Source organism: Crocodylus siamensis, chromosome 15 (assembly GCF_052110815.1).
Source record: "Crocodylus siamensis isolate JL-2025a chromosome 15, ASM5211081v1, whole genome shotgun sequence".
Classification (NCBI taxonomy): Eukaryota; Metazoa; Chordata; order Crocodylia; family Crocodylidae; genus Crocodylus; species Crocodylus siamensis.
In genome coordinates this window covers 34,643,698-34,670,511 of record NC_143409.1, presented here as the reverse complement: position 1 = coordinate 34,670,511, position 26,814 = coordinate 34,643,698, and the positions used below count along the sequence as shown (strand labels likewise).

General features: G+C 42.1%; 1 protein-coding gene across 2 annotated transcripts in view; it reads right to left on the bottom strand.

Moving 5' to 3' along the window:
- Positions 1-26,814, bottom strand: part of OTUD7A (OTU deubiquitinase 7A) — a 305,631-nt gene that overhangs the window by 176,075 nt on the left and 102,742 nt on the right. The gene's annotated exons all lie outside the window — the stretch shown is intronic.

Genomic DNA, 26,814 nt, shown 5'->3' with positions numbered 1-26,814 from the left:
ACTTTAGGTGACTGAAATGGCTATGAACTAATTATTCTGCACACCTGTTTGCACCTGAAAAGCAGATTACCTGAACATCAACCTGGCCACAAAAGGTGGGGTAAGGGGCCAGAAGGCTAAAAATAGCATGGTGCTGGGGACTAGGAAAAGCACAGCCCTGGGACTGGAGCTGGGGCCAGTGGCTGGGCTTCCCCAGCCCTGTGGCTACAATGAGAACTGTCCAGAAGTTCAGGTAGATCAGTTTTGCTGGACTGGGTCTAAGTGAGACTACCTCCAAGGTAGAGTTAAATGAGATGGGGCTGGCCATTTGTAGACAAATCTCAACTTCCTAAACTTCTGTACAATTTACACTTAGATTGACCTAACTAGGGATCCAAGTGCAAGGACAGCACCTGGGTGAACTGAAGTTGGATCAGGTGGCCATTTTTAATGTGATCCATCTTCCCCCTAGCCTCCCCAAACGTCTGTCCCTAGCTCAAGAAAAAGAGCTCCGAAATCAACTACATCATCAATTCTTCCTTGTAATGATTGAAATCCTTTTTTTTTTTTCAATTGGCTTGTGTAATTTAAGTTTGGAAAAGTGTATTCAGTAGTTTCAAATGACAAGGACATGGAAACAGCAGCTTAATGGTATCCAAACTGTTAGCATTATGAGCTTTGTATGAATAGTCTTATTGATCTGATTTCCCAATACATTCTTTTCTTTTGCACAAAGATCAGAGGCAGGCCCAAATACTTAACAAATGCACAGTCAACATGAAGACTGGTAGCATTAGCTTCCCTTTCAAATGAAGTCTGTGCATTCAGTCCTTGACTCACTCACACAAAACAAACCCTATATCAGTGATGCTCAACAAGGGTGCTCAAGCACTCTGAGGTGCCTTGAGAACCTTTCATGCAGGTTATGTGCTGCTGTGCAATGTTAGCACTGTTAAGAGGGCAAATACAATTCAGGAGATAAAAAAGTCACAGATTTCAAAAAGGAATTCATACTGTCAAAACACTTCTGACCTGTTGTAGTCTGAGTTCTCTGCAGCAACAGAATTGCTCCATTATTTTTCTGAAGTGAAAATTAAGAGCTGGCATTTTTCGAGAGGTGCCTCAAATCTAAAAAAGTTGAGAGCCACTGTCCCATATGAAACAGACTGATCCTTTGTCTCCCTGTACCTTGTATAGTGCTCTGCATCAGTGCAAACTGAATGCAGAAAGAGTGTAAAATACTACCATTATCTTGTTTATGATTTATACTCACTTTATGCTGGTGTAAATTATCGTACATGGCAAGAGTAACAGAGAATCAACACAGTAACTTGAATGGATAAAACCCCAATGCCATTGTTTTGAAAGCTGCCATTAGAAAAAAAACTCATGAAACCAAAGAGTCCATCTCATGCTGGGAACTTAGCTAAGGAGTACATGCAAATGTGGAGTTAGTACAGAATTGGACTCTGTACAAGAGTAAAGAATTGAACTTGACCCAGTTCACAATATCTTAGTGGAACTGCCAGCACTAGCCTGCCTAAACCAAAACAAGGGGAGAAAGGAGCTTCCGTGGTTAAAAACAATACAAAAAACAATTTTAGGTGTCCTTAGAGCTGATCTTGTAAAAGCAACGGGTATTTTTGTTTCAGGCTTTGGTCAAGTGTTTGTACAATGCTGCCTGCATTCAAACCCATGCATGTCCTGCAGGAAGCTCCCTACTATATACAATAGCTAAGCAAACTAAAAGCCTGCAAGCTACAATAGGAAAGAGTTCACTCAAAGCTATACCTCAAAATAACGTGAAATCTTTCGGTGACCTACTTCCCCCCCTCCAATGTCTTCTACACTTCAGTTTCTGTGAAAAACTGATGCTCACTGATTCTTATGCTCATTTTGCAACGGTCCTTAAAGAATGTTGTAGGATTAACTCTTCTTCCACTTCTAAACCCTCCTTCAGTGTCATATACAGCATTTTTAAAATAAGCAGAGATACCAAGTAAAAAATACAGCTGAGACACAGAACCAGAATGATTCATTTTACGTTCTGAAGGTGCAGAACTGGAGTTCAGCAATCCTTCTCTGCACATTTCACTTAAATTATATAACTAATTGACAGCCTATGAAAGAGTGATTAGGAAAACTGAAAATCATGTGTCAGATAAATCCAGAGGGACAGCATGCCCACTTATATAGAACAGCTAGCCCAGATGCAGTATTATTACAGATCATTAAACAACTTGATAGTCAAATTAGTGACTGAGCAGTGACACAAGGGGATCAATGATTGAAACCTGTTCTTGGGGCAGCAGGCCATACAAAAGAAATGTATGACATCAGCAGAACTATACCTTTACCTTTAGCAAAGCGGGTCCCTTCCGTAAATGCTCTGCAGGAAGTGTGATATGATATCAGAATTCCAGCTTTTATTGAAATAAATGAATCCTTAAGGTTATGAAGAAAACCTTGAAAACATGAGGCAATAATAAACAATACAGCCCGAGTCTGCAGCCACCTGAAACAATAACTCTCAGGGGGGAGAAGTATCCCATGTATTTCACTAAGGGGTTAATTCACGATCAGCTACTCTGGCAGCCAGCACCAGATCACTAGTAGATACCAGCAGAAAGGCCAGAGTGCAACAGCCCCTGTCTACCCATTGTTGCAAATAAATCCCAACTCCTGCAGTAAGTATTGTGGAAACTGTCTGTAAAGGAGAAAGGAAACAATACTACTCCTAGAGGTGCCAGGTTCCCACTGCTATCGCCGAGAAGAAAAAGGGTACAGCCAGCCACCTGCATACCAGCTGGGAGGTAGGACCATAGGGGAGCCATGTTGTGATGTTCTGATGAACTTCTATCTCCTCCACAGGTGAAACACTCAGTGTTTCAGTCATGTCATTTGGTGTGTGATTTTTTTTCCTCTCAGTGTCAGGTGTCCTCCTGTACATATAGGTTACAAAAAGTCATGAAAGACTGAGGAAGGTTATTTCACACCCCAAAAGCCCATCTACCTCTCTCCCAAATGTATAGTTGGTAAAATAAAAGATGTCATCCCACAACAATCCTTGCTTCATATGTGATAAGGCATTCTTAAAAACACATGTATTTACATTAGGAGCATTTGCCAATTTAGCCTTACTGACGACCCTTTCTAATACAGACATGACCTCAGCTTGCCTGAATCCATCACTGCTTTCAGCTAAAAGATGCTGTTGAGAAGTTAGCCTTGACAAGGAAGGAGTGGAACAATCCTGTGGGAGAAGTCACTGCAATGCCATGTCAAGCAGCACGTCTAGGTTAACTTCTAGAGTGCTGTTTTGAATGTGATCCAGGCTGAAGCAGACCGAAAGTTTTCTGACTGATGTTCAGTAGCCTATGAAGATAAAGTAACAGTCTCAGCCCAGTTGCTAGTGAAGAGATGCCTACAGCACAAAAGCTATTACACTATGATAAAATGTTGTTATTGATCTGATCAGAGAAGACAAAAGTCAGAATTTTTTCCCCTCTCACTGACAGTCCCTCATGCACAAGTTTGAGGGATGGGAGTGGAGCAGAGCAGAAGGACAAATACAATTTCCAGCAGAAAAACCCAAAAGCTTGTGCCTAGGTAAACAGTTTGTTAATACATCCCTGGAATACAATGCATTTTTTTCAGAATGTAAAATAAATCAGCTACAACTCAGTTATTCATAAACATTTTTTCCATGTTGACTTGTTTCTTCAAAATTCAGCTCTTTCATAATTTTGATAATGCACCATTAATACAGTTTGATGTCAGTCTGTTTTTTTCCAGTGAAATAGCTTTCAGTTCTAAACTTGGGAATGTCTGTTTAAGAAACAGAAAGAAACATAACACAAAGCACAAAAGCCTCTCTTCTTTTCTTTTTAATTTGGTTAAAACAAACCAGTAACATCCCAAATATTTTCATTTTGTATAAATCAGCATCAGCCACCTAGTTAAGTCAGAAGAATTGAAAATATATTTGTTTTTATCATTTTTCATTTAAGTTACAAAAATGTAAAAATGACATGCAGCCAATTAGCAGGTATCTCTAGCTAAAAAACACTAAAGAAAACTAGGTGGCAACTGTGTGGAGAAACATATGAAAGCGTTTTCTGTGACACACTAAAGGTGCAGTGAATATGATAAATGTGAAATCTGATGTTAGAAAGTACAAGCTGTTTTTTTAAGAGGTGTGCAAGTGAGCATTTCTGACTCACTTCAATAGGAGCAATGAATGCTCAGGAAGGCTGAGAAGCAGACCATTAGCTCTAATTGCCACTGTTATCATCATCTATTATTATCTGCTATAAAAAACTAGGCATAGATTGAGTTAAATATTACAATGTGAAATAGGAAATTTGCAAAACCAAAAACAGAATGGAAAAAAATCACTATTGACTGAAAAATAAGCTTGCAGAAAAATAAAAGCCACCCCCACATAGAAGATTAATGTCTAAAGGCAATAGCTGAAGAAAAAGCTGTTGGCTCTTACTTGCCATAGCATATACCATTTACCTATGAAAGAAAAGAAATCTGACAAAATTGTATGGAGGACAATAGCCTCAAAAATGCAAACAGCCTATCCCAGACTACCAATGATTATAAAAAAGGAAAAAATATAAAGGGATACAGTTCTCTGTTCAGGTCACATTCAATTAACCTGATGGCAACATAATCCTAAAATGCTAGAAAATATTTGTATAGAACTGCCTGAAATCTGCAGCACCACACATCTTGGATTTGTTTCTTTCTTTAATGTATATATACTTGTGCTGCAATGTCAGTATCCGTTCAGATGATACTTCTCAATTTGTAAAACCAAGGTTTGTTTTGTTGGTTTTTTTACATGAAAAAATGAAATACAGAGCAGTTATTTTTCAACAAACCCTTCTTTTCCCTAATATATAATTGGGGGGGAGGGGGGAAGAAGAGAGGGAAAGGGGGAGGAAGAAAGGGAGAGGAGTTTACTAAAAAATATCTGCACTATATTTCACTTTTCATGTAAAAAAATAAATCTTGGTTTTGCAAATTGAGAAGTATCATCTACAAAGCAAAAATAGAAAGTAAATATGAAAGGAAGAATGCAAAGCTATGAAGCCTTTATATTGCAAGGCCTCCAATTCAGTCAAGAGGGGTCTGCTTTACTCTGCTTGTAAAAGATTCACCATTATGGAAACTATTTGGAAGATGTGGTATTATTTTTGAAAGACATACCTGTCCTTCTCAGACACTGCAGGGTGTCATTTAAAATTTTTAAAAGGACCACAGCACAAATCTATTTTGCTTCTTTCTGGCAGTCAGCTCTGCTCACCAGGCAGGGAAAGAATCTTGTCTAGTAATTCTTCCCCACAATAACCAAAATGAAAGATGACATGGGAAACCCCAGGATTTTGATACAAGCATGTTGAATACAACAGGCAGTACCCCCTTTCACACATTATTTGATTTGGGAAGCTGATCTATTAACACCAGAATGGCTACGAGCAGGGGGGAAAAAAAAGCCATCTCTCTCTGTCAGCTACAAAAGCCTAACTGCTATGCTGTCTATGATGGCAACAGACTGAATGGATAGGGCAGTGCAAGAAGCACGGAGAGCACTTCCAGGTACTCAAATCTTTGCAGCTAGCTGTTAAAAACACTTCTGGTTTGCCCTTCATGCCAGGCCAGCCTTCCTAATGAGTAAGACAACTTGACAGAGAAAAAATCATGCAATATTTCATCACCTGCAGCCTCCTCTTATTCACAAACATTTTGGAAAGTCCTCCTGTTCTGCCCGTTTTGGTTTATCCTGTTGTTTACTTTGCTGAACCAGCAATTTCTGCAAACAGTGCCTTCTATGTAGTGACAGGCAGGAAGGGCTAATTTCTTTCTGGCTCCTCTCCCTGCACTGAATTCAGTCACTAGAAGAGCAGGCCATCTGTGGGAGACTTACAAAAGGGTGATGTGGAGGAGAAAGTACAGAATTGAATTTTACCCAGTTCACAATATCTTAATGGCACTTCCAGCACTAGCCTGCCTAATCTATTGATCCCAGGGAAGCAGTGGTTTGAGAAAAAAGGAATTCAACTTGTGCCCTTATCAACCACTAGTCAATAACTTCAGCATGTTCTTCCCCCTTTCTTTTTAACTGAAAGATACTCCCTTGATAAATGCACATTTTACAGAGCTGGACACACATTCATATCCTAAGTAGCTAGCACCATTAGCTAGAACACTTCTGTTCTATAGGTTTATGAACTAAAACCAGGAGATTTCATTAAAACATAGCAGAAAACCTTCATCTTTACTCCTTGAAATGGCTTTTTTTTGTTAAATAAAATCCATTTCTAAGGACCCTGTATACAAACAGCTGACTAAGTTCTGGAACAACTTCAAGCCAGACTGATTCTGTTTCACCATTTTCTCCCACTAAATTTGACTGGGTATCCAGTCTCTCTAAATATTACATATTCACATTTATCTTGGAAAATCAGGTTGCTGAACACAAGTTGTGAATTATTAAAGCAAACCCTGGCCCCAAGAAACTAAGTGTTGCACACATGTACAGATCCTACCAGAGCAGATCTGAAAGACTGATTCTGTATTTTCCCTGTATTCCAAGTTATTTAAATAAAAAGCTCCCTGCATCCACTTTTGCTACTCATTACAGATCACATGTAGCCTTCATACAGCACTTTATATCTTCAAAGCTGGAAATGATCTGTGGGGTGAGATGCTGACGGTGGAAGCCCTCTGGTGTTACCTCTGGGCCTGCTGCAGATTCTTAAAAAAAGCCATTGGGAAGAACTCACTAGGCAATAAGATTTAACACTTCTTCCTCAAGGCCTCTTAACATTTCATCTCTCTACCATACTGTAAGTGAACTGCTGGCAGAAGATACTCTTGCAAGCCAGGTCCTCAGGGATAGCTCTGGAGCAAGCTCTGCTTTTTCCAGGTGAAGGCAGAAATCTGGGGAGCAACACTGAAGCAATAGTAAGTGTCCATCAGATTAACTTAGCTGGTGGCTGAGGGATGAACCCAAGGTAAAAATATCTTGTGATGCTTCCTTAACAGGAAAAAGACAATGCTTAGCTGGTAAAGAACAGATTCCTTAAAAAAGGATCCTTAAAACAGCTTTACTCTTAAAGGGAATTGTGCAAAATTCAGAAGATCGGTGCCCAGCCCTATCTGGAAATCAGACTTGTGAGAAGTCTCAAGTTGGAACCCAACTGCAGAATCCAAAATCACAAGTTCCTTTTCAAAAGATGTCCTCTTCTGTCGCTACATCACCAACTTGAAATTTGGACCTTGTGACTTTTCAACTGCACAAATATTGTCTCAAAACATGGGGGTACATGCAGGAACCCTACACAATGGGATTTCTGCATTTTCAGACCAGAACTTCACTTTCAACAGGTATGCACCAACATGATACTAGAAAGCTGGATAGCTCCATTCTGAAAGGCAAAATATGAGACTACTGACAAACAAAGTAAAAATACTGTATCCTTTACATGACATGTAGACTACAGCATTTAGATATTTCACTGACATGGACATTTCACAGAATCCAATGATTCTTTGTTACCACTTTTTGGTCTCCAGCACGAACAAACCAACATTGTACTAATTATATGAGGTGAATAAACACCATTCATTATCCCCAAAATACCATGAAGGACAAGTGTTAAAAAACATAGAAAATTAAGAAAGTTTAAAAGTATCTTTTAAAAAGGAGCTTTTCCATAGTGGATTCTAGTTAGGTTGCTCATTGTGAATGGGAATAGGGAAAGAACATTTGCTTTTAAGTTTGTATAAATTTTTGCTCTTTTCTGGGCTTGGTGATTTTTCTGCCTATGACAGGTGACTATTATAGCAAACAGCACAACATATACCATTTACTCTTTGAGCAGTGTAGAGGAATATTTAATTCCATACATCATTTGCAAGTTGCTGTATTGCTGCTATAGAGAAAATATTCAGTATTCAGTGCTCCTAAAACAAAAGATACTTGGTCTTTGGGGGAAAAAAAAGGACATGATGTTTGTGAAAGTTGGGAATAGATTTCAGTACACTAATTGACACAGGAGTGAAGAGACTGTGTGCGCAAGTCATATGACCTGATAGATGGCTATTCATCCCCAAACAATATACTGAAATAATAGGTGGTGCTCAATCATACTGAAAATGGAGCTGGAAAAGACCACAAGGGGTAACCTGATCTAATATCCTGCTTAAAACAGGATCTTTCTTTTCTAAAACTTCCCAAACAAATCTTAGTGTGATCTGTACTAAGAAATTTCTATGGAGGGAAATTCCACAACCTCCTGCTCCAATGCTTAACCTCCCTTGTCACAATTTAACTTCATTACATCTGGTCTTGTCTCTGTGGATAAAGAACAATGACTGATCTCCTCTTTCTACCAACCATTTTTGCATTTGAAAATGAAATCTTGAAATTCACTTCACTCATTGGTCAAGCCAAGTCCTAGTTTGTGGATCATCAAGACCTGGTTCAAAGTCAAGCTGTTCAATCAGCCTTTTCTCTTAACAAGTAATGGAGAAACACATTAGGCTGCTTGTTTAAAATTTTAGATCAATGAATATTCAGTTAAGAGTTGACAAGTTTTGTTTGATAAATGAAAGAAGTATTTCTAGAAATACAAATTAGTTCACACAGTATTTAATTATGCATTTGCCTATATAAACACTAACCTCAGTTAGTAGGACAGTGTGTTACTGTTCCCTACTCCCATTCCCCTTTAAAATAGACTACTGATTTCTATGCTATGTGTTGGTAAGTGGGATAATAACCCTAGGAATAGATCTGAAGAACATACCCATGTTTTGACCGCTTTGGCTTTTGAACAAGAATAAAATTACTGAAGAGGTGCACTGTAAGATTGACAGGCTACAGGCATCTCTTTATAGCTTTTTAATTTTTCAAATGTTTTGCAGATATATACAACATACAGGGACCTACTAAAATTAAGGGGGTGGGCAGCCAATTTCACGGGCAGATCATGGGGCCAGCCCACATTTTCATGGGTTATTGCAAGAGAGACCCCCACACCTCTGATTAGCCTATGGGCCCTGGTGTTCCAGCCCCTTACCACCGATTAGTTAAAAGGGCTGTCCATTATGTGCTCCCTCACCACTGATTAGTAAACAGAGGCAAAGCCACATGACAGGCAGCCCTCTCAGCCAATCAGTGGTGAGGGGTGGGAGAGAGGGCACAACACCCATCTTGGTTGCTCCCCTTTGTGCTAGCAGTCCCCATCCACTTTTCCCCCTAGTGGGCGGCACAGCTGTGCTGCAGCAGCCATGAGGACTGCTGGCTTCCAGTGGGGAGCCAGCATTTTATTTTTTAGGAAGTTTTTTTTTTTATTTTCATATTTCGTGGACATTGCAGATTTCATGGACAATGCCCAATTTTACGATTTCTATCAAATCATGAATTGAGTAGGTCACCAACAATATAGAGTTCATTTCTGGACTTTTGGCTTTTGCTACCAAACGGGCATTGAAAATAATCAGTGGTCTTTTTCACCCCATATTTAAAATGAAAGATGTATGGTAATTGCAGTATGTCACAATTATGCATTAATAATTAGAAAATAACGTGGTAATGGCTTTTACTGGAAGTGCGAAAGCTACCAGACCTTAAGTTTCCAAAATAGGGCAGACCTTTTGGGATAGAATGAGAAAGTAAAATACTAGCTATCTAAGAGATTATACACTACTCAAAATAATAGCTGCCTTAGTAACAAAATGTTCATTTTACTCAAACTAGATAACATGACATGCCAGAGGCTGAATTTCTGAACACCTGTCAACTTCACTGTGAGATCTCATTGGTAATTCTTCCATTACAAATTCAGCTTTGTAAGACAACAATCCTTCCTTCGGAAGGCAACTAAGACAAGTGTGTCTTGTGAACCTCTGTAACAGATGAAAGAGCATCTAACACAACTTGCCATATGGATTTACAGTGGCTGTGCCATACTCCGTACATATTAGTGATTGTTGCTACAGATGTAAAGCACAAAGTTGATTGGGAAGGAATAATTCACTTTCCTAATATTTTACATTGCAGCCACTAAACCAATTTCAACAAATTCTTTAAAAGGTCTCTGTGAAAGGGGGCTTTTTCAAATCACAATAATTTCACAAGCTACAAAAAAGAATCAGCTAGGGAATTAATGGTTTTCTGCCTCATTACAAAACTCATGACAGTTACAATTTTGTATCACATCTCAACTGAAGACTGAAATAAACTAACTTAATTATAAAATAGATTTTGGTAACATATGAATTTATTTCAAGATCAGCCATTTTCCTTTGTAGGTCTTGCTCAAACCTAACCACTAGTCCATTTTGTCAGCCATTAGGTGGCAATGATGGAATTAGAGAACTGGCCTTTTTGCAACTTCGAGGCTTTAATGATTTTGTAATTCAATACATACCATCTCTTCTATTATAGTTGATTTTCAATTATCCCGGTTTATCCCTTGAAAGGGTCCTCCAGCACAAGCTTTTGGCAACACGATCAAGTCAGTTGATAAGGATTAAGAAAGATACAAATACTGTACTCAAATTAAACTGATACTTTTGGAACACAGCAGCACAGGAATTTTTAAACTGGATCTGGAGACTTACAAGCACTAGTGAAAATTACTGCTTCTAATTGTAGTAACCCAACACAAAATACTACTTAGTTACATTGCAAGTGGCTCACTAATTATTTACCTTGGTTTTGCACATATTCCAAAGTTTCAGTCCGAAACAAATACAAAACCCGAGGACAATTCTCCAATATCTGTGACCGTGCCTGTGGTGCTTTCCTGTCTAGAGCAAGGCCACCATAAAGAAGTCTACCCACTCATACTCCATTGTGTGCCTAAGCCCAGCAAGCTGGAGTATAGGTCCAGCCCTTAAAGCTTTGCATTATTGTTAGTTTTGTGATATAATTACTTGTTTGGAGAGCTGCAGAAAGCAGTAAGTTGGCTGTCTGCCCTAAACTTTGTGAGTAGAGACAATTCTTGGAGGAGAATTCACCTCTAGGAACTAAACAGTGATGTTTTGACTGAAATTCCTGAAAGAGGAGATTGCCTACAGGCTGTTTCTGAACATCTGTGTTCCAGAACTGCACTACATAGTGAAACAGAATAAAAAAGTACTAGACTATGTATTAGGCTGGTGTGAAGTAGCTAGTATTCACTCTGGATTCAGCCAATTTGTGGGGGGACAGTGATTCAATTTTGTGATTCAAATCACTGTCCCAAATCAATTTGGCTGAATCCGATTCGGAGATTTGGCCGCCACTGTATCGGCTGAATCTCAGAATCAAACAGGCCCCCACCCCTGCCGGCTCTCCCAGCCCCATCAATGGCTGCCCCAGTTGATCCCAGTCCCAGCTCTCTCTTTTTTTTTTTTTTTTTTTTTAAAGCCCCACAATCATGGACTCCAGCCAGGCTGGGAAGAGGGTGGTAATCCCCGCTGCCCTGTACTATGTGGGCAATTCTGCCATGAGCCCCCAGAAGCCCTGACAGCTGCTATAGCAGCCAGTGAGTGCAGGGCTTCCTCCCCCCCCAAAGGTTGGTTTTGGTGGGGGGGTTTTGTTTTTGTTTTTTAAGAGAGCCAGGACATTGGGGCTGGGTGGGGCAGCTATCGACAGGGCTGGGAGAGTGGGTGCAGAATGGGGGAGCATGGCAGAGCCCCCATGCAGCACAGTGTGCTGGGAGAGTGTGTGGGGCTACAAACTCAAAATGAATTGTCTGCATGTATAAACACAGACACACTTTAAGGACAATTTAACAGGTGAACAAAAATTAAGAATAGATTAAATCAGTAACGCTAAATAACATGTTCTGAAAAAACAAAAAACAAACAAAACACCCGAAATCCTGTCCCCACTGAAGTCAATGGAATTAAGATTTTCTGCTATGTCTTAAAACAAGTTTCCATGTGGCCTATCCCAATGGACAACAATGGAAACTGGCTACTAAACACAAAGATAACCTTCTTGAATACTATTACCCTCTTGAAACACTCGTCTCTTTGCTAAAGTTACATCAAAGATAAATTTGGTCCATTCATGCCACTTTAGCATAGGCTACAGATATTGGTTTGTTTTGAAAGAGAAAGAAAAGCTTTTCTTTCTCTTGTTTCCAGTATTCCAGAGCAGCGGATACATCCATTAAAGAACTTAACAGACTTGTTGCTAGAGTTAATCAGCTAGAAAAGTTGCCAATGATCATCAGCATTGTGCTTAACCTTTCAGTCAACTAAGATGACTGGAGTGAGCTTTAGAAAATGTGAACATAACTTTATCACCAAAATGTTTAGAAAGAGGAGGGAACTACTGCATGTGTCAATTAGATTGGTTTGTTTTTAAATGACCATTGAGTACATCTACATAACCCCTCCTAATGAAGAAGAGGTGACTTTTCCTATCATTAAATTAGAAGCATACCTGGAATCACTCTCCCCCTTGCAGTTTTTTACATAACATTTGACAATAAAATGTAGAGTCCAACTTGCTGAAACCAAATTGCTTTCTTTGATGCTTTTACTCCATCTCATGTCACAAGCACATGTGGGTTCCAGCTCTGGTGGTAGATATTGTGAGAATACTCAATAAGAGACTTGGTAACAGGCAGGAATTAAGACATGTAAATAATTTGTTTGCTAAATTTGGGATATTCTGGTTAAACAAAGAGAAGAGGATTGTCAAAACTGGTTCAGCAACTTCCATTAGTCTGTATGTAGAAACTAGACGGGATAGTGCGACAGGGGAAAGCTTTTGTGCCCAGTGCAAGCACCGGCCTGCCCCATCTACAGGTCAGCCACCTACCTCACCCGTCTGCCATGCATTAAATTTAATAATATTGATGTAATAATTAGGCAGGAGGCTGCCCATTATACACCCCAATATTGGGGTGCTATCCACAGCTCTGTTCCACCCCTAAATCATGGATCATACCTCACAAATGGCATCTCAGGCAGTCAACTCAATCACCCCCTTGACGCATTAGCTGTGGCCCCTTCCCTGGAACCTTCAGCTTCCCTTTAAGCCCTGGCACCTTCCCAGGCCAGTCGGGACCCCAAGCTTCTCTGCTCTATATGGGAATCCCTCACAGTGGGCCCCTGGCCCTTTTGACCCCTATCTGGGTGCTGGCCCCAGCATTGACCAGTCAGATCCCTCAGGTTATATGTAAGCCTCCTGCCTGCACTCAGAGATCAGGGTCCCCTCATTCCCAGCTCAGGTGCTTCAAAGCATGCCTGGCCCCATGGGGTCACTCACCCCAGCTGACTCAAGTGCTTCAAAAAGCTTACCTGGCCTTCTCTGGATTACATGGCTCATATAACCCACCAGAAGGTAAGGGCTGGGGTTAAGGCACCCCACCTGCCTTTCACCAGGGTGGGAACTGGCCTGGTATTTCCTGAGGGCTTTCACACCACTGGGAGCCCCACCAGACCACCCACTCCTGGCAGGGTGCAGTTTTAGATCATGCCCAGGACCAAGGCCTCCTGCTCCTACTTGCAATATGTTCCCAGTCAGCCAGGCAACATTTCTTTCCTGCCTCCCAGCAGCACACTGCTGTTGTTCATATAGGCAGCCAGAGTTCTAAGATGGCCACCATAATCAAACACCTGCTGACTGCTTGATTTAGCCCTTAAAGTGGCAGGCACCACTGGTGCCCTGCCACAGATAGAAAGCAGCAGCAGTTTTGGGTTAGATCTCTGACAGGTGGTAAACACTACTGTGACTGCTCTCCACAGAGACAATAAGGCTTCTTCATGCAAGTACTACCTATGTCTTTTACTAATAGCCAAGCTCAGCCAGGTAGGTCAGTGGTTTTCAACCTGTGGTCTGTGGACCCCTGGAGATACTTACAGTTACAATTCAAAGGGATCTGTACCTCCATTTGAAAAATTGTAGGGGTCACTGACAAAAGTCTTCTTCATTAGGATAATGTATTATGTTTATACAATAGCATGCAATGCCTGGATAAATCATGACATCACAAATAAAAAAACACAAGTAATCAAAAATGGCTTCTTAAAAATAGCATTTTAAAGTCCTAGCCTCACGTTTACTTCATATGCAGTAGCAGAAGGTTGACAGCAAGCTCAGCATCACAAGTACTTGTATGTTATATTTTATAACCCCTTAATCTTCTGCAGTGTTTCTTGCTCTCGTGAGAAGCACCGCACACTGGTGCTTATCTAAGAAACAAAACCGCACGAATGCAGTGTGGCCACTGACAAGAAGTATTTTCCAAAGAAATCCATTGCTTCTGATATTAAATAAGTGTCAAACAACAGAGACAGGAGGAGTAGGACGAGGAAGACAAAAGCAAGAATATGACTAAAAAAATTTGGAGAGAAAGAGGCAGGCCTGAGAAGGGGCACCTCCATTTCTTGTTAGCCTGCAGCTAGCTCTCTCCAATTGATAAGGGACAGGGGGGAAGGAATAAGCTTATATGAGGCCACATGTCATAAATTCCCTGATTATACTCTATTATTGCAATCCAAGCAAGCTTCCCTCAGGCTTCTGAGAGATGATGAACTTGGCTTTAATATTTGTGAAGAGCAGAAATTGAGTGCTTGCCATGGCCTGAATCAGCATGCTCCTATTCTTTATATGACTGCAACTGAAGTGTGCAGTTGAATAGCAATTGTAACATGACAGCTTTGGCGAGTACTCCAAGTACCCCTGCAATTGCTATCTGGTAGTTCATTAGAATCAAGGGCCTCTTTGTTAATAAGGATACAAACAGATGTTGCATTTGTTCCAGGAGAAAACCTTTTGTCCCAGGATCGTACAGGCATAATGTCCATTAGCTCACTTCAGTTTGCCAGATAACATCCACTACACTTTTCCCTGGGATAGCCTGCTGTATGGCTATTGAAGTTAATTCCAGGGACAACCTGTGTGCTCTTGCTAGCCACCTACTGGCAAAAGAGCAGCAATTCATCTAGAAAGGGTGATGTGTATACAGGATTATGCTCTCCCACTTTTAACCTGGGTCAAATCCTGGAACAAATCCACTCATGCCAATTGAGACATCTATTTACTGCCCAAGACTCAGAACCTCTTTACTGGGCTGCCTGTACAAATAGCACTCAAATTGCTGTTAACAAACTACCCATATTCCTGCAATTACAAATAGTGTACATTCCAACTCTGGGTCTCACCCCCCACCCCCACCCTCCTTGGCCCCAGACCCCTGCTGAGGTTTGCCTCAGGGGGCCAGTAAACCAGCCCTCACTGCTCCAGCTAGGGAGCAAAGGGGTAGGGTCAACCCTGCTCTCTGAAGCAGACAGAACAGCCCACCCCAGGGCTGAAAAGCATGCTGGGATGCTGGGGGGCTACAATTTAACTTAAACCAGAAAGGGCTCTGGGACAGAAGTTCCATCAACTGGTTTGACCCAAATCAGTTAAGTCTGATACTACACTCAACCAGGTTCATCTTATACCAGTTTGGAACATTTTGAAACTGGTTTATATACACTGAACTTCCATTCTGTTACAGGTTTAAACAAGTTTCTGATCACTTAAACTGGTTTATTTGTAACTTCTGTACCTAGCCCAGAAGAGTGCAACTCTTTGAAACTGTTTCATTACTTAGGCTTTAGAAAGCTGCTAGAGAAATGTGTCTTCTAATTGACTGAAAGCCTGGGGGGAACTGTTGTGTAGTGGTGCCTGTTGTGGTATTGTTTGGCTGTCTACCCCAGGGTGACCTTTGGTCTCAATTAGGTACACCCTTCCAGGGCTGGTCTTGGCCTGTGCTCAAATATCAAAAGAAAAGCTACAAAGAAAAGCCCAAGGAAAACCCCGGCTGCTCTCATCCTCCTTGTCGGGCTCAGTCTATGTCCCCTTTCACCTGGGATCAGGTTCTCAAATCCCAAATCACAACAATAAAGAAATCACCTAGTCCAGTCTTCGTTATGCACAGGCCTGCCCTGCCCCCCTGTGAACAATCAGTCTCCTTGGGGTCTTTCCCATGTGCAGGAAGGCTGTACTTGCAACCGCAGTTTTCCTCAGGCCCCTCCTCTAGATTCTCTGTTGACACTCAGCTCCAGAGATTATCACAGGCCTTGTGGACTCCCTCTCTCCAGATCTTCAGCTGAGGGTCCGCTCCAGAGATTATCACCCGCCATGTGCACAGGCCTCCGCCTGCCTCCTGCTCAGGGTCACTCTGAGCAAGTTCTGCAGCCCTTGCCTGCTGGGACGGGATGCTCAGCCACTCCCCTCTCCCTGTGGCCTGTAGGGAACTGACCCCTCTCTGTCCCCCCCCTCTGGGGCCGGAAATCCCTTTGGGCAGCCTCCCTCCTCCAATCCTGTGCGAGATGCTACTCTGGAAGTGTGGTGGTTATTTTCCTTCCTTTCTGGTCTCCAGCTGCAGCCCTGCCGGCCCTCAATGCTGTGAGTTTTGCTTGTTTTTACTCTCTCCATCTGTTGCTGCAGGCTGCTTTCCTTCTCCTGACCTCCCTCTGCCCAGCACATAAGACACTTTGGGGCTTCTGTTCACTCCCTCCCGCTCCTTTACACAGATGTTCTCCAAGGAGATGAGTGATACAGCGAATTTGTTCGCTGGCGTGTCGTCGCATCGGATCAAGCATTGTAAAGTCAAAACTGGCATTCTAAAGTTGAAACAGGGTGTCAATTTATAAATGTTATAAGTGCAAAACGTTGCAAGTCGAGGCCTGCCTGTATTCTTGATACACAATCAACAGACTGCAGAAGCCTAGCAATCACTGGAAAGTGCAGAACACTTTTGCCCGTCATAAGCAGGCAAAGACTTCTACCCCAGAGCTCCCCCCAGTTCCACTGAGGATACTACAGCACCTAGCCAAGGCATTGTGCATAGACAAATATGGTCGTAAATGTGTCCATACCATATATTGAAATCACCACATTAAAAGGACTGTTTCTCAGGGATGGACATTAGCATACAGAGCAATTTCCCAAACATTGGCATTTCCAATCTTACATTCAATTAATATTTATTTCCAGGTTATAGGTAGGATCTCATCCCTTAAAGACTTGTGTGCAAATGTAGCCATTTAGTGACCTAAGTCACCCTTGCCAAAATACCACGAAAGGTTGTGAGTCTAGTCTGGAAAGCTATATAGTCCCCATTACTGCAATAGTAAATATGAACATTTTATTTGTAAGAGAAAAATATTACTTAAAGCAGGGGCAGGCAATTATTTGAGGTGCAGGGCTGCTTACCAAGTTTTGGCAAGCTGTCAGGGGCTGCATGGGTAGCCCCGCCCCTTGACAGGTGCCCCACCCCCTGGTCACCATCTTGTGACCAGGAGTCCTGCCCCCTACCCCCTGACCGTACTCCTTTCAGCAAGGGGTTTTGCCATCTTGGAACCAGAAAAATACCAAATTATATTCCAAAAAGCAAACACCTACAACATTAATTGATTTCAAAGAATATTTTTGTCCTGGTTTAGGTGCGTTTGTGTAGCGTACATAGAGGTGACTGTATATAATAGCTTAAAATTAAGTCTCACTCTTGTATATTGTGGGGGGTGGAGGCAAAAGAGTATATGGGTGTGTGTGTGGTGGTTGTGGGGAACTGGGGGGGGGGGGGGGGAAGGGTGCATATGTATAGTGGAGTGCACGTGTGGGACTCAGCCTAGCAACACACACACCACCCTCCCTCTCCCTCGCAGGCCAGATCCAGCCCATGATCCAATTTTTCTGCCCCCAAGTTCAGGTGATTCACATGGAATTTTGCAAGGCTAGCCTCTTGCATGTTCAGTGACCTGGTAGTACTGCTTAAATTCTTACTAGCTAAGTTAACCATCACAAGCGTATCGCCTTGCAACCTAGAGAGCTGAAGATAGTGTAGTTATGGGGAGAGAATTATCTTCTCTTTTCTGAAAAGAGTTTCCATTAAGATGCATGATTAAAGGGAAGCCTTTTGAGGACTTGCAAATGTGGAGTGAAGTCTTCGTTCTTTAATGGTTTCAATTGAACATCTTTTGTATATACTAAGATTGCTATTAAGTATTAAAACTTAAAATAGGCAGGACGTAGGACCACAAATGGAAAGATCATTCATCTGTAGAAGAGGAAAAAACAGATACCAATAGAATTCTTACAATAACTCATAAAACTTTTAAACTACAGCCATTTAATAAAGGCAGGTTTTCCATTAGTTTATTATACCACCAAGTGTGCAATCTATTTCTATGAAGTAGCAAATACTGAATAACTTAACAGTACAAGTGAAACAATCAAATCTCCCAGCCTCTAGAAACAATATATGGAGCATAATTACATGCAGTACACATTTTGCAAAGACTGTTGACTGGGCTCCAAGTTTAGCAAAACGTGCCCAGGAAATAGATGCCTGAAACTTAATGATGCTGCATGTTTGACCCCTTTCATTCTTGAAACTCCTACTTGCCAAGTGTCATTTTAGTTTATAAGAACACTAAAAGATCCCCTATTCCTCTCTTCTTTACTGACTGAGCCATAAAGAGTTTTTTTAGAATCTTAGTGGCCTGTTTTGTAATTCAATTTATTTTAATCACTCACAAGGATTTTATTGTTTCCAAAGGTTCCTAACATTCATGTTAAGCTACGGGTGGCAGTCTTATGTCTAAAATGGGAAGTAATTCAACAAGAAATGTAAGGATAGTGCAGTGACTCAAAGAAATTACTTTGTGTTTTCTCTACTAACATATCAATTAGCTCTTTATTCTTCTAATTATAAAGACAGCATCAACTTTTTAAAACCCATGCCCCCTCTGCCCACACAATTCTTTTAGTACAACTGAGATACCAAATGGTTGATTTTTTTGTCTTTTTAATAGAATTATTTTTGTTTTGTTTTTAAATAGATGATTCAAGGCTCCATCAATTTACTGAACTTAACCCATACAATTATAGATTTGGATAAATTCTAACTTAAAAACTCAATCATTCCTATGTTTACATTTAGCTTTGCAAAGCTAAGCGCTAATCAGAAAAGACCTATACCAAGCTCTTCCTTGTTTTTGGCCAGCTCTGTTTTAAAGATTTACTAGTAATATATGAGCATTTTAAAAGAACATCCAAGAATGTTAATAATTGTTCTCTGGTGGCTGCATTAGAATTTTAAAATATTATGATAGATACTGCATTGTATCCAGGTTTTAATAACTCCAACTTTTTGCTCTTTCTTCACCTCTTTCTTATTCCACACCTGCCTCTCATATATTCTTAGTTCTACTGCCCTCATTTCCTGATCTCTTTACTTCAATGTCTTCTTTCCCTTGCCTTCTCTAGTATTTGTTTTCAGTTTATTGCTGCCTAGATAAAGCCAGTCACCTAAGACCCCCCCCAAAAAAACTAGACAAACCCTGAAATCCTGTTCCTATCCCACTCTCCATTTGTCTTGTGTACAATTGAATGTTAATCCACTCATCCTTCATCTGCCCTTTCTATTTAGATAGGAAGCTCTTCTGGGAAGTACTATTCGCTATTCTGCTGATGGAATATCTAACACAATAGAGCCTCTTCCTAGTTGGCCCTTAGGCACTTCTTTGGCAAACATATTATTTTTTAAAAAGTCACAAACAAGACATGGCTTGTGGGACATTCCAATAGCTTACAATATTGTTAGTTGCACTAAATCTGGTAAACTGGAATAAGTTTTTCAAATGTATCTACTCCACTCCAACAGGTGTGCTTTTTATATAACAATATACAATAGAACTTTCCTAAATGAAGATGGATTTATCTTAAAGATGAGCTTTGACCCTGAATTCTTTGCTTAGGAACAGAAATTACACATAAAAATCAGTGTAAGTGATCAGAAACCAGTTCAAATCTATAACACAACAGAAGTTCAGTGCACGTAAACCACTTTCAAAATGGCCGAAACAAGTTTAAGATAAACCTTGATGGATGTAGAATCAGACGTAACCGATTTAGGTTAAATCAGTTTATTGAACTTCTGTCCTATATCCCCTCCAGATTCAATTGGTCTGCTCCAGACAAGCAGAGAGGCATGCTTTAGCATGCCCTTCTGGCTTGGGCCACTGCAGGCATGTGGCTGCATTTCCAGAATCAAAACTGAATGTCTATTCACTTGATTATTGGTTCAATCTACGCAGCTTAGACTAGCCTACGAAGATTGAATCGATTCAGCTTTCGGCTTTTTGACTACCTGTACTTAGGCTTTAAGGCCCCTGGCGCGGCTCTATGAGCACTCGTGGTGCTCTGGTGAGGTGCCGGAGGACTGGAAGAGGGCCAATGTGGTCCCTATCTTCAAAAAGCGAAAAAAAGAGGACCTGGGAAATTACAGGCCAGTTAGTCTTACCTCAATCCCGGGTAAGCTCTTTGAAAAAATTATCCTGGCACACATCCAGGAGGACCTTGCAGGAGAATGCATGCTCAGGGGCAACCAACATGGGTTCATCAGTGGCAGGTCTTGTCAGACCAACCTGGTGGCCTTTTACAATCAGGTCACCAAATCATTAGACGCAGGGGTTGCTGTGGATGTAGTCTTTCTGGACTTCCGGAAGGCTTTCGACACTGTCTCTCACCCTGTCCTCATCAAAAAGCTGGGAGACTGTGGTGTCGACGCCCACACAGTCAAATGGGTCGCCAACTGGTTGGAGGGCCGCACCCAGAGGGTGGTAGTGGATGGGTTCTTCTCGACCTGGAAGGACGTGGGCAGTGGGGTTCCGCAGGGCTCGGTCCTCGGGCCCGCACTGTTCAACATCTTCATCAGTGACTTGGATGACAGGGTAGAAAGCACCCTGTTCAAGTTTGCTGATGACACTAAGATGTGGGGGGATGTGGGTGCACTAGAAGGGTGCAATAGGCTACAAGCTGACCTTGACAGGTTGCAACGGTGGGCGGATGAGAATAGGATGGGGTTTAACACTGATAAGTGCAAGGTGTTGCACATGGGGAGGAAGAACCGGCACCACACTTACAGGTTGGGGAACTCCCCTCTTGCCAGCACGGAGACGGAAAAGGATCTTGGAGTCGTCATTGACTCCACGATGAACATGGGCCGGCAGTGTGGCGAGGCAGTCAAGAAGGCCAACCGTACCCTGTCATGCATCCACAGATGCATCTCGAGCAGGTCCAGGGAGGTGATCCTCCCCCTCTATGCGGCACTGGTCAGGCCGCAACTGGAGTACTGCGTCCAGTTCTGGGCGCCACACTTCAAGAGGGACGTGGACGATATGGAAAGAGTCCAGAGGAGGGCCACTCGTATGATCAGGGGGCAGTAGGGGAGGCCCTACGAGGAGAGGCTACGGGACCTGAACCTGTTTAGCCTCCACAAGAGAAGGTTAAGGGGGGGACCTTGTGGCCTGCTACAAACTGGTCAGGGGGGATCAGCAGGTATTGGGGGAGTCCCTGTTCCCCCGTGTGCTGCCAGGAGTGACCAGGAATAACGGTCACAAGCTGGCGGAGGGTAGGTTTAGATTAGATATTAGGAGGCGCTACTTCACAGTCAGGGCGGCTAGGGCCTGGAACCGGCTTCCAGGGGAAGTGGTGCAGGCTCCTAGCCTGGGGATTTTTAAAAGGAAGTTAGATAAGCACCTTGCCGGGGTCATCTGACCCCGGTGCTCTTTCCTGCCAAGGCAGGGGGTCGGACTAGATGATCTACCTAGGTCCCTTCCGACTCTAGCTACTATGAAACTATGTGTATACAACACTTTAAAGCAGGCTAAATACATCTGCACCTCTTTAATGGTGTCAATGTATTGCACATTAATTCCAGCTGCTCTAGGAAATTCAGTGGCGTAATGCACCTTAAATGACTTGGGGCACAGTAAATTAAAACTCCTTGGAGGAGTTTTAGTTTGATACCCCTACAGCTGTGCAACTCCATGGCTCTGCAAGAAGCCCTGAAGGCAGTCTGGTGGAAGCCCAGGATAGCAGCTCCACCCAACAAAAGGGAGGTGAACCCGATTTCCACGCCCCCCCCACCACAAGCCTGCCTGAGCTGCACACGGGCCTAGTGCTTCCCTTCACGGCTCTAGTACCCCCCCAGGACTGCCTGATCCAGGTGACACCTGGGGTGGGGTGGGGGTGCAGCTGCCATGAAGGCAAGCACCAGTCCCCCTTCCCACCTCTCCACAGCCCAGGGACTGCTCCATGCACTGGCAGTTCATCCTCCCCTCCCCACCAGAGAGGCAGGTAAGTCAGTTGGGTGTGTGCATGACACAAGGGATTAAATCAGTTCTAAATTGAAGCGGTGTTTTTTAAAACCCACTGCTTCAGTTTAGGGCCCCCATTACATCTACACATACCCCAAGTCACGTTCTAGCCTTAGGAAGTAAAAATAATTATCCTGCTTCTGACCATCCAGATCATTAGAGGCAGCCACAAATGCATCCTCTTCATTAATACTGTTTTCTGCCTTTTCTCTATCCAAAGCTTCCAAGAGGCTGGAAATAGTAAGGCTTTCTTATTCAGAAAAGAGCCTTTAGGAAACGGGTTTTTGTTTTTTTTATGATAAAGATTGGTGTACTGGCAAACAGAACTAGAGAAAAAACTGTAAGTAAGAACTGTGAACTGTGTTCTGCTTATTTAAGTGTCTGCTGCAGCTGTTTGTAGCCATTACTTGATTTATCTCCAGCAGCCAATTGATTAATTCAGTCCTCAAAAAGCCCATTTCTCTACCAGAAGCTAGTGTACAAATTATCAAAGGCTGAACAATATAACAACCACATAAAACATGGTTGTATAACTTAGTAAATTCATGTCCATTTTTCAGTTGGAAAAATAATATCAGCTTTAAAACTGTTTACTTCAGGTTTCCCCATAATAGACTTCTATGGCAGTAGTAGTTGTGGTTGTGTGTAATCTTTAGTCTCATTCTCAGTCTCCCAGTCTCCCGATTCCTCCACCATTCTTTGATGTGTTCCTCTTTTTCTGTGCTACTGCTGCACTTACAGTTTCATTAGCGCATTACAGAGATAAAAGAGAGTAATGTAAAAAAAAAAAAAAAAAAAATTCTACTAAACTTATCTCCTTCCAGAGAACCATAAATAGAAATAATGGCTGGAACCTCAAAACATTCACATAAGAATTTTGACACCATTAACAGTTCAAGTGTGTTCATGTTTCCTCACACCATATTCCTACTACTAAATTAATCTTCATTCTCTCTTGAATGAAATGAGGAAGCACAATATTCTTCTTACTCTTTTCCAGTAGGTATAAGAAATATGAAAAATTTACAGTTAACGAATTTATGGGTAAAGAAAAGTCATTTATCCCTCCTCCCTCTTCCTCCATTTCAAATATTAAAATTCAAGCAAATAAACTGCCCTTACTTCAACTAGCTCTTAAGTATTATTTTGCTTATGGTATTAAAAGATTTAAAAAATGAAAAACATAAATATATCCAATTTGAAACTGATCACAGGAAATAGTATGGAGAATTTATCCTACAAGGCCAATCTTTAAACGGGCGACTGCTACTTATTGACCAGTGACATGTGTACTGATCAATCAAATATGACAACTAAAAACACTAATTAGAACCAGAGGAAAAACAAGCATTCATTACTCTTGCAGAACATTTCTGAACTGCAAGGGAAATGCATGAGAAGTCAATTCCCTTTGGCTACAACTTCTTGAAAACAGTGACTGTACTGCACATCTACAAAGGAGACCTTAGTGATGCTGATATACATCTAAGAGAAATGCTGCTTATTAGACAAAATATTTACTCTAGAATGATAAATTAGACCCTTTGTGCTCATTTAACATCCCATGGTACCACTTGTATATTTATAATTATTACTCTGGGCTCCTAGGCTAAAATTCCAGTTTGGGCAATGACAGTCTTCCTACCTAATATTCCCCATGTACATTGAACTGGATACAACATTATTAATGTACCATATTCTTAAAGCCAAGTACAGACAGTCAAAACACCTGAGACTGAATTGATTCAAACTTTGTATTGATTCAAATTTGCACTGATTCAACCAATAAGCAAGTAAACAGACATTCATTTTTGAATCTGAAAATGAAGCCACATGCCTGCAGTGGCACAGGTCAGAAGACAGGAGGGTGCTAGAGCATGCCTCCCTGCTCAGCTGGAGCAAACAGCCTGGGCCAAGACTAGCCCACTCACCCTGCAAGGCAGGATTTTCAAAGGAGATGCATAGCATCCTGGGATGCTAAGGGACTGTGAGTTAACTTGAATCTGGAGGGGACCTGGGACAGAAGTTCAATAAATTAAATTTAACCTAAATCAGTTAAGTCTGATACTACTGTTAGAAATATTATTAAAAATGCATTATCAATAGCAGATTTAGAAAAAAAACACAGCTGCTAGCCCTCCTTGTCTCCTTAATGGGAGAGGGAAGGGGGGGGTTGGAAATTGAAGGGAAAACCACCAAAGGCCCTTTGTACTAAGGTATCACTCTCTCTTTGTTCTGCAAATTTACTATCTCTTTGTTACACTAAATCACACTTTCTTTCATGACCCCCACATTCTTAGGCTAAGATAAGAGCAAATGCCATTTTAGCCTTCAGGTTGAACCTTGAGTAACCTTGGATCCCTTCTACGCACGCATGATAGGCTTAATATGCATTAGGTTATCCGCCCCGCATACTTAAGTAGTTAATTATAATGCACATGGGACATATGAAGCGACATGTTTACATATATGTTTGTATGAACCGGAAATGAGTTGTAAAAGTTCCTCCTTCTGCACACGTGGTCAGGAGAGAGGGGATAAAAGCCTGCTAATGATTGTGCCCGGGGGCAGAGCGTTTGATCTTTTGTCTCTCTCTCTGACCCTATTTGCAAATATATACCTTTTGTGTTGCTAATAGAGTGTGTCTGTAGCTGAAGGTTTTTTTCCTCCTCCCGAGAAACGAACCACGATTTTTACATCAAAAATTGGCGCCCAACGTGGGGCTTCTCGAGGACTACCCCGGAATTCAGTGACGGAGCACCTCCGGTACCAGGGGTTGTGCGCACCGAGCCGACTTTGGACTCGCCCCTGGAATTTGAGGTTTAAGTCCGAATATCCGGGAAGTTAAAGGAACTATCCCATGTAAATTCTGAGTTTCTGGAGAGGCAGACACACTTTGGAATTTGGATCGAGATCTCTGGGGTATCTGAGTGAGTATACGAATTCCCTTTGCCCAATCTGGTGTACGGATCTAAAACAAAGGATGTGTAAGTTTGCTGAGAAATTCTAGGCTTAGCTCTCATTGTAAATCATCTGTTGTTGAGATCTTTTTGGTATTTGGTGTGCCTTGGGCGCATTTTTGTGGGCAAATGGGTACGAGTAGCTCTCGTGTAGAAAACAATATTGATACCCCTCTAAAAGTCTTATTACGTCATTTTAATAAATTTGCAAAGCCGGCCGATTATGGAATAAAAATGAAAAAAGGTGATTTAACTAAGTTTTGTCAACTCGAGTGGCCAACATTTGGGGTCCACTGGACCCCGAAAGGATCCTTTGTGCTAAAAGAAGTGATAGCTATCCATGAAATTGTTATGCAAAATGGGTATTGGAATCAGTTTCCTTATATTGATTGTTGGTTGTGGGTGGTTCAAAATCAGCCACCTTGGATTAAGAATTACTTAGCAAAGTCTCATGTGATGCTTGTTAAGAAAAAGGCTCGGGGGGGCCGCCTGTACTTCCTGAGTCTAATGAGGGGGGGGATTCTGAATTGGCTAAGTACCGGACCCGTGCTCCGGTTGCCCTGTCGGGTAGCGAAGATGAGTCAGACGCCTCCTCGGCATCCGGTCCTTCTGCACCACCGCCCCCTCCCTTAGAGAGACCACCACCAACGTACCAATGCATACCTAATGAGTTAGAGCTTGAGCCTCAGCCAAGTGCCTCATCTGAATCAGGAAATAAGCGTTATTATTTGCGCAAGCCTGTAGAGTCATAGCCGGTGTTGAACTGTCCGATGCGAGAGGTTATTGGGGAAGGAGGCACTGCAACTTTTGTCTACACCCCATTTAGCACTTCAGATTTATTTAACTGGAAGAATCAGAGCCCCTCTTTTCGTGAAGACCCTGAAAAGATGAGGGATTTGTTTCGATCTATTGGGCAGACTCATCGACCCACTTGGGCTGATGTCCAGATGATGCTCCAGACCCTCCTAACCCCGGAGGAGAGGAGATTAGTGTTAGGTACAGCAGAGCGTATTGCGGCAGCCAGAGTTGAGTCAGAGGGTGCTGCTGGTCGTACTCTGCGTGATACCTGCCCTGTAGAAGAGCCGAGATGGGACAATCATACTGCAGAGGGCAGAGAGCTGAGTGCACGGTATTTGGGAATTATAGTGGAAGCAATGGGAAAGGCAGTGCCTCGGATTACCAATCTGTCTAAATTGTATGAGGTGAGACAGGGAAGAGAGGAGGATCCCTCAGCTTTCCTTGGGAGGCTGTATGAGGCGTTTCGCAGGTTTTCGGATCTGGATCCAGAAGCCCCAGATAACCAGCGCATGGTAAATCTTATGTTTATTGGTCAATCTGCTGCTGATATCCGTAAGAAGTTACAGAAAACTGAGGGAGGTGCTGGGAAACCGATTTCAGAGCTGGTGGAAATTGCATATAAGGTGTATGGGAATCGTGAGCAAGTGCAGGAGCGCAAGGAGGATAAAAAGGCTCAGCGACAGATGGCAGCACTAGCAGCTGCTATAACTGGAGGGAACCCTGGAAAGGCTGGGATACAGAAGAGGAAGGGAGAAAGAGTGGGAGCAGATGTTTGTGCTTATTGCAAGGAGAAAGGACACTGGAAGAGGCAATGCCCGAAGTTGAAGGAGAAGAGAGAGGGGGAACCGAGAGGTCACCTCATGCGGGCAGAAGACAAGGGTGAGGATTCAGAATGAAG